Raw genomic sequence first — 8126 nt, forward strand, 5'->3', positions numbered from 1 at the left:
ATTAAAAATCCTAATATTGGGTTAATTGCTAGCTACTGATTTTCGTTCCGCTTCCCAGTTCGGTGTCTGACCGGAATTCCGCCGGAACCCATCCCGAGACCGGCAAGAGCTGGGCTGAGCCCAGAGGCAGGCCAGGGACTCGCTCCGCTGGCGTGGCTGGGGTTACACTGCGGCCGCGCTCCGGCAGGGAATCCGCATTGACAGGTTGGGAGCGCGGGTGCGCTCCACGGCGCCAGTGGCGGGGGAAGGCCCTGCAATAGCGAGGCACCCTCTGATCCAGGAAGTTGTCTTTCATCTCCGGGCTGTGTCTGTGCGCACAGGGTCCTGAACGTCCCAGGCCGCCCTGCTGAGGGAGCGGGGGCAGGGCCCAGCCCTGCTTTGTCATGGCGTTTGCCCTACATCTGGGAACAGGCCTTCCTTCGAGCCTCTCTGGACGGCAAGCCGAAGTGCAAAGCTGTGTTTCGACTTGTTCTAGTGGCTGTCAGCATGTTTGCCTCTTGTCAGCAGCAATTGACTGGTCAGGTTCACCCTTGCACAGCAATTGTCACAGCTCATTGACAGACCAGTGACCCAGCCGCACCCGATAATGGAAAACTATTGATTTTTGTGGGCTCCACGAATCTAAAGCGAACAAGCCCTGTAAACTCATCAATTGCCTTGGATCCTGGTAAAGAGACAAAGTTCCAAAGTTCTGCTGCGCATCCTGACAATTCGCTTGTAAAAATCAGTGAATACAACAATGAAGTGGACCTTTATCAGCTTGTTTCCCAAATAAACAATGATCAATCAATCCCTCTTTAAACCCTAAGGCTGCACTAGTACATGCGCCTGTAGGCCAGCTGCAGTGGGGATTCCAGCTACCTTTTAACTGAAGAGATCTGTGTCTGTCTCTTCTGCTGTTAACACTTGCAAAGGAAGAACAAGCATAAGGAGAATGATAATAAAAACCGCACCAACCCACTCTAGAACAGAGACCAAGCAATGCCAGGGGAATGAACAAAGACAGCACAGTATCACCTCTGTAGCCAATACTATCAACTTATAGTTGAAATCAAGCAGAAAGCTAGAATAACCCGACCCAGCTGTGCAGACCACATCTCCTAGCTACGGAGTCTGGTAAGGCAACGTGAAACTTTTACTACTAATTAGGAAATTGGTTCAAATGTGACCCCCTCAATTGCCACCAGCCAGGTAAGGCTTGGTTTTCAGAAGAGATGAGCACCCACAAGTCCACCTGAAGTCAATGGGCTATGTCTACACAGGGATAAAAGACCCTGACAAAGCCGCTGGCCGGAGTTTGCCTTGGGAGTGTTTTTTGACAATTAGACCCTCGCTGTCCAGCTGCTCTTTAATGAATTCTTGCTCTCACTCCCTACTGGACAAATACAGACAATACAAAACCCAGGAGCAGAGCTGACAGAAGTGAACAGTCAGGAACAAATTGCGGGGGTCTGGCAAAACTGTGCTAGCACATAGAACATTGTGTGATTACATTATATCTTGTAGAGGTGGGGAAGTGGAAGACATAGATCTATGAAAAGTCTGGGGGGAGGCAACTGCACCCCCATCCCATAACAAATGGCATCCCTGCTTGTAGCCAGTCTCAGCAGAGAAGTCAAGGATTGACTGGGCATGGCAAATAAGCTATTCTCTCACTTGTTCGGGGGTCCATCCCTCTTCCAGGTGACAGGAGAGACACCAACAGGGAAGCTCACACTACTGTGGGACTGGAGCTTTGCTTTGACTGCTAGGTTCCATCCTGTAAGGCATTGACTAAATCAGTGGTCTCCAAACTTTTTTGATCGTGTACCCCATTAGTAAAAAAAATTTGAGCATGCACCCCCTGCCGTGCTGCAGGGCCGGCTCTACCATTTTTGCTGCCCCAAGCAAAAAAAAAAAAAAAAAACTGCCCGAACTGCCAAAGCGGCGCTGCTTCGGCGGCCCTCCTCCTGCCGCGCACCGCACTGTGGAGACCACTGGACTAAATGACAGTTAAGGGTACTCAGCAGCTCGCAGAATTAAGCCATTAGGATCTGATCCTGCAAAACCGTACTCATGTGAGTGCTCCTCCCTCAGAGGCAGGGAATATGTCTCACTCCTGCAAGCACTTAAGAACAGGTGTAACTTTACTCATGTGGGTAGCCCTATTGAGTAAATTAAGTGCTTCCTTAAGGGAATAGTGTCATATTTAGCTATTAATAACAAAGGATTTCATTCATCAGTATTGTCTATCTACATCTTTCCTAAGAAATCATTATTTGGGGAAAAACTGACAGTTGAACAATTATCTGGTTTAAGATTACCTTATTTTAAAATCACAGAAATCATAGCCTATTCCTTTATAAACGTTGAGTAAATCATTTCTTTTATGAAGAAATATAGAGTAATGAATCACCTTTAGTTTCTTGTAGGCAATTGGCTGAACACAAATCTTGCATACACTTGCATAAATCAGGAGTAAGTTAGTGGAGTTACAACAGTGTAATACATAGGGGAGATCGGAATCAGGCAGGTTCTGGCTGGGGGCTACCAAGTACATTTTTGCAGAAAGTGTTTAAAAGGCCCTTGAAAGGGCCATGGAGATAGCCAGAACTTTACTTGTTTCTGCAAAATGAAGCTTCCTTTAAAGAGAGAGAGAAGGAAACAAATATTTATCTTGCAGATGACATGATAAACTTAATTCAACACCTAATAACAATTGAGACTTAAATAGCTTTGTAATCCTGGTAAAATGTTAAATTATCTTTGCAGGAAGAAAGTTTATTTTACATCTTAACCATTGACCAGCCCCTATCCCCAAAACACAAATCCATTCTGCAATAATTTTTCACTCATCTACTGTAATTTCTCCTTGCTGGCCTCTCACTCTCCTGCCTTTTTTCCATCCATGCAAAGGCTGCTCCCAATATCACCTTTATCTCCCACCTTTGTGACAATGGGCCTAACCCAGCAATCTGCTAAGGACTGTCAGTCAAGCAGAGTAATTCAGCATCTTGCAGGAAGCACTCAGCCCCTCACAAGATAATGACTGTCTTGCCCCACTTTTGAATTCTTTCTTATCTTTTTTATATATTATTAAAACTTCTTCTCACCTTCAGGCAACTCCATAACACCGGTTCTGCCAACACCTGAGCCCTGACTTCCCCCTTCATCTCCATCCTCTCCCTACATTCCTCTCAACCCTCTCTCCCTAGTGTTCCCTTTTGGGCCTGATACTGTGAGGTTAGGTATGCAGCACCTGAGAACTGCCAAGTGCTATCAACTCCCAATAAAGTCATTGAGAGTAGAGGGCATCCAGCCCTGCACATAAAGGTGCTCAGGGCCACACCTGTTGTCATAGTCTCTTACTATGAATTCTGTCATACTGGCCCCCTAATCTTGCAACACCTCCCAATTAAATATTATTAATAATTAATGGAGATATCTTATCTCCTAGAACTGGAAGGGACCTTGAAAGGTCATTGAGTCCAGCCCCCTGCCTTCAGTAGCAGGACCAAGTACTGATTTTGCCCCAGATCCCTAAGTGGCCCCCTCAAGGATTGAGCTCACAACCCTGGGTTTAGCAGGCCAATGCTCAAACCACTGAACTATCCCTCCCCCCTCTTATATTCAATGCCTCTTCCTTCTCCTCACTTCTATTAAGCCAACTAGGGATCACATCTATTCACTGCTCTCTGTTTGACTGCAGTGTACCCACACAGGCCTTCAGATAGTAAGCTTGCGGGCCATGAATATTGCTCATTATTACTGTTGTCATATTTTCCCTGCTGTAATGTTTAATGTACAATTATGATGTCTCAAAAATATAATAGACATGTTGGAACACACATGGAAGCAGAAGAGAAAAATAAAAGCGGAGCAACTATCTAGGTTTGTTATCTAAAACTATGATGGTTCTGATGACATGTTGCCAACCACCAGATCTGAAAAAGAAATGAACTACAATTCTGAACGTTTTAAAATACAGCAAACTAAAAGGAGCCCAGGCCATGATTCACCTTCACTTAAATGGTGCATTCATTATGGTCTTCAGTAGTTCTTTGGCCCCTGGCTTTTGATCATCTCCTCCCTCAAAACACTTTTTCCTCATTCAAATGATTGTTTAATTTAGGCAGTAGTTTTACTGCCACATGACAAATCCAGCAACAATGAACGCAACTAACCACAGTAATTATAAGAAGGAAAACATTGTGTCCCTTGTCTGTTCTTGTAGCATTTGACTTTTCCACGATGAAGCAAATCTTAACTCAAACAGTCATCTTTTTTCTAGTCACCTCACACACACTTCGGAGATAGAGAGAGGGAATTTAAAACGGCTCAGTTCAGAAACTGGCTGTAGCTGTCCCTCTGCAAACACATGCTAAAATTAACCAGTACAAGTTTTGCTTCAAATCACCAGAACTTCTAAAGGCAAATCTGATTTGCAACTAAATCCCTCTCTGCAAAAGTTTTCAGTATGAAATCAGTCACCTCCATCTTTTCCAGAAGAAAGAAATTAATATAATACAGTCATTCATTTGGTTTTAAATGAGTTTAAATAGATACCATACAGAATCCAGTGTCTTGGGCAGTGGCTTGTCAAATCCAACATGACCTACACATTTAATAGACGTAGGTCCCCATCCTGTAACTTCTTCCACACAGGAAGACTCCTCAGCCCATGGAGAGCCCTACTGGAGTCAATGGGGATCCTTCCATTGGATGCAATTGCAGGACTGAAGCCTAATTTGGGCTGTGATTTTTGTAGGGATCTTACAAAGCCTAGAATTTTTCTTTGCAAGTGGCTACGAATGCTACAAACCCAAATCCCACCCTATCTTTATAAGCACATTTTGCTGTTATTCTCAATTACTCCTCTGACTAGTTGTTGTCTGTCTAAACTTCCCAGAACTTTTAGTAGAATTTCCTAATGCTTAATAATTATTTTATCTTTTCTATAACTTTTACCTATGATATGCTACAAAAGACTAATTTACTTCATGACCAATTTATGTTAGATTTGGGAATAGCCTATTAATCTTAAATTATACAGTGTTAAATATTAAGCTAATATGATCTAATTCTATACTTTCTTTTTCAGTGGAAGGTAAACATGGTTTTCATTCCTGAATAGTAGAAGATCCAGAGGAAGGCCCGCTCATGTAGTTTGGACTTCATAAATAGCTCTCTATGCCTATAAAAGCTCATAAGTGTAAACACAGATTTAACAAAATCAGGTTTATTCAGGTTCCTGTGAATCCAAATGCACAGGTTTAGTTTACACAAAGGCACTGTGGCTCAGAGAGGTTACGTGATTTATACACAGTCATCACAACTCAGTGGAACAGCAAGAACCAAACCTAGAGAGACCCAAACATCCCAACACTATGGCTTTTTTTGCGCTACTCAGGCTGTGCAAAGCCCCATAAAGCTGGCTAAATCAGCCCCTTCAAGATTCCTCTTGAGCAAGGAGAAAACCCACATGATGAACAATCATTGTAGCAGCTCTGTACCAACACCCTTCTCAGTCCCTGGCATAGGTAGCATGGCTGGTGTGCCCCTGTCCTTTGGTAATTTCCAATTGCACAGCCCTTTGGTGCTGTTGGGCTCTGGACATAATTTAAAATAGCCTTGAGGCTGCTTTAAGTTGCACCAGAGAACAAGCCTGGATGGGAAGGAAAGAGAAGGGTGTAAAACTGATTTATTTTTCCCACCCAGAAACGTTCTGAATGCAGCTCTGGCATGACTCAGGATCAGGGTCTAGGAGTCTAACTTCAAAACATGCCACAATGAGTTAGTGTGATTCGACTGGCATCCTTCTTTGAAGTGAAGTATAAAATATAAAAGCTTTCATTGGTTAGTTCAAATCCCTGCTAAGAACTCTCCTATTTCTGACCCCATATGGAGCACTCTTAATTTAGTCTCACTGGGAGCACCAGATGCTCTAATTACATCATCCTTGTCTTTTATAAGTTCTATTAGACAACAAATGGGAACATTTTAAATTTAACATTGACAAATATTTTTTAATCAGATCAGCAACATTTTTTATATCACAGCTCAAGAATCCTCTTCAGCGGGACTATTTTATGTTTTAACACTACCCAAGAGCGTTAGTGAGGCATTCTTAGGATGCACACGCTTGTATCTGTATTGAAAAGACTCAGGCACATAAGGCCATGAATATATCTTGCCCATCTGCTCCATAAATTTTTCTGTAAGGCTTATTTGTAGAACATGGTAAATGAGTTATACTTGGTCAGCTGTTGCTTTCCATTTTTGTTGCAGTCACTGTTGCAGATAAAGCCCATTTCTGCACCAGCCTGTTTGATTTCATTTAAATCTAAATTAAATGGTTAGATGGGGCATCTGAATTACTGTTATCTGTATCATCTCTTAATTATTCATTCATTTTAGTAATATTAACAGCTGCATGGAAAGGACCCATGAAGCCTTTACATGTTATTTTCCTATAACATTATACAAAAGTGAAGTTTTCCCCCTAATCAGATGTCTCAAATATAGTATGGCAAACTTAAAAATCACAAGCAGTGTTGAATGATCATTGCATTCTTAGCCAGAGTTTTCATCACTTATTGAAGCTGCCCTTCTTTTGTCTTCATGATTGAAAGATGTTCCTTTTCTATTCCCTTCTACAGCCTCTGAAGGTATGTGAGCAACTTTTGAAAGTTAGTCTTAAATAAGGATTTGGAGTAAGTGCCATCAGGAATAGCAGACAACAGGGTGCATGGCTGTTGTGATATAAGCATACATCTTAGGTGTGTGCTGAAGTGTAAGACTGAATGCCATGGGCCTTCAGCATCTGAGAAGTGCAGTTTTCTCACAACCATTGCAAATCCTGGAATGTGTTTTTTTAGGTATGTAAAGGAATAAGTGGGGGGGGGAAAAGTGCTAAGCCCTAGTTCCAAGAAGTGCGGCTGTTGTCCCATATCATGTGGGCTAAGAGCTTAGCTAGCCAACCTAATCTCTCTCTTGCTCCTGCCCATTTTATAGTGTTCATTATGCAGGGGAAGGGAATGAAATACGCTGGGAGAACGGTGATAGTATAACCTAAAGTCCAGGGAGCTAACTCGGGTTTCAGAGTGGAGTCACCACTTCCAGCCATCCACTCACCATCATACACGCAGACCCCTACCCTGAACAAAACATTTTATAAACTGGATTTGGGCAAATAAAAGGAAGAAGAAGGTCGTATGCCTTCTGCTCTACAAACATTGCCACCCTCTGAGGACAAGGCCGTGCTTTGAGTGCTACCTTAGAACACCCTTCCTATTATAGCATGGTAAGGATAGAAGAGGATCCCCTAGTACTCTCTTCCCCCACTAATTCATTTGCACAGCAGACACTCTAGCGCTTACTGTATTTCTCTCAGACTTTCTGCTAGAGATTTTTTTTTGTTAATTTAAATGATTAATTTACTCTGAGTATCTTGCTCTGACCATCACTTGTAACCAGCGCTCACCATTGTCATCAGGAAATTCATATGGTAAATCCTTTGCCTAACTGGGATCAGAAACATCTCTTTGTGCTAGAAGTAAGTGAAGGAAAACTCGTATGTTAAAAAATACTTGGCTTGTGCAAGCACTCTGAATTTTGGCTAGTATACAGGGGGAAGGATCATGTAAGTCTACTCTGTTGTCATGTTTTGGCATTTATCTTTGTTTAATTATTTCTGAAATGTTAATTTTCTATAACTCACTTGTTTTACTCTTCTTAAATTCTCCTTTCACTTCACTCCTGCAACAATGATCAATCAGTGCGATCTTCCTTATTGAAAACAAGGCCGCCAGAATCTAGCTCTTTCTTTAATAATTTTCAAAAAATATGTAGGGTTAAAGGGTCCAATTATTCACAGAATGGCTTTGTTTATGGCATTTTGCAACTACTAAAAATGGTATGACAAAACGACTAATGAAAAGCCTTCCAGATCCTGGGAGACTGGAGTTCAAGTCCCGGTTTTGCCACAGATATTCTACGTCAATGATTCTCAATCAGTATGTGTACCCCTAGGGGTATACAGAGGTCTTCCAGGGGGTACATCAACTCATCTAGATATTTGCCTAGTTTTACAACAGGCGACAAAAAGAGCACTAGCAAAGTCAGTGTGAACTAAAATTTCATACAAT

General features: G+C 42.3%; 1 long non-coding RNA gene across 1 annotated transcript; it reads left to right on the forward strand.

Annotated features, from left to right (window-relative positions):
* Positions 1–288: 288 nt before the first annotated feature.
* On the forward strand, positions 289–6524 carry LOC135973016 (uncharacterized). Its single transcript, XR_010589700.1, has 2 exons — positions 289–1116; positions 5081–6524. It is a non-coding gene; the product is annotated as an uncharacterized LOC135973016 (long non-coding RNA).
* Positions 6525–8126: the final 1602 nt, after the last annotated feature.

Source organism: Chrysemys picta, chromosome 8, assembly GCF_011386835.1.
Source record: "Chrysemys picta bellii isolate R12L10 chromosome 8, ASM1138683v2, whole genome shotgun sequence".
Classification (NCBI taxonomy): Eukaryota; Metazoa; Chordata; order Testudines; family Emydidae; genus Chrysemys; species Chrysemys picta.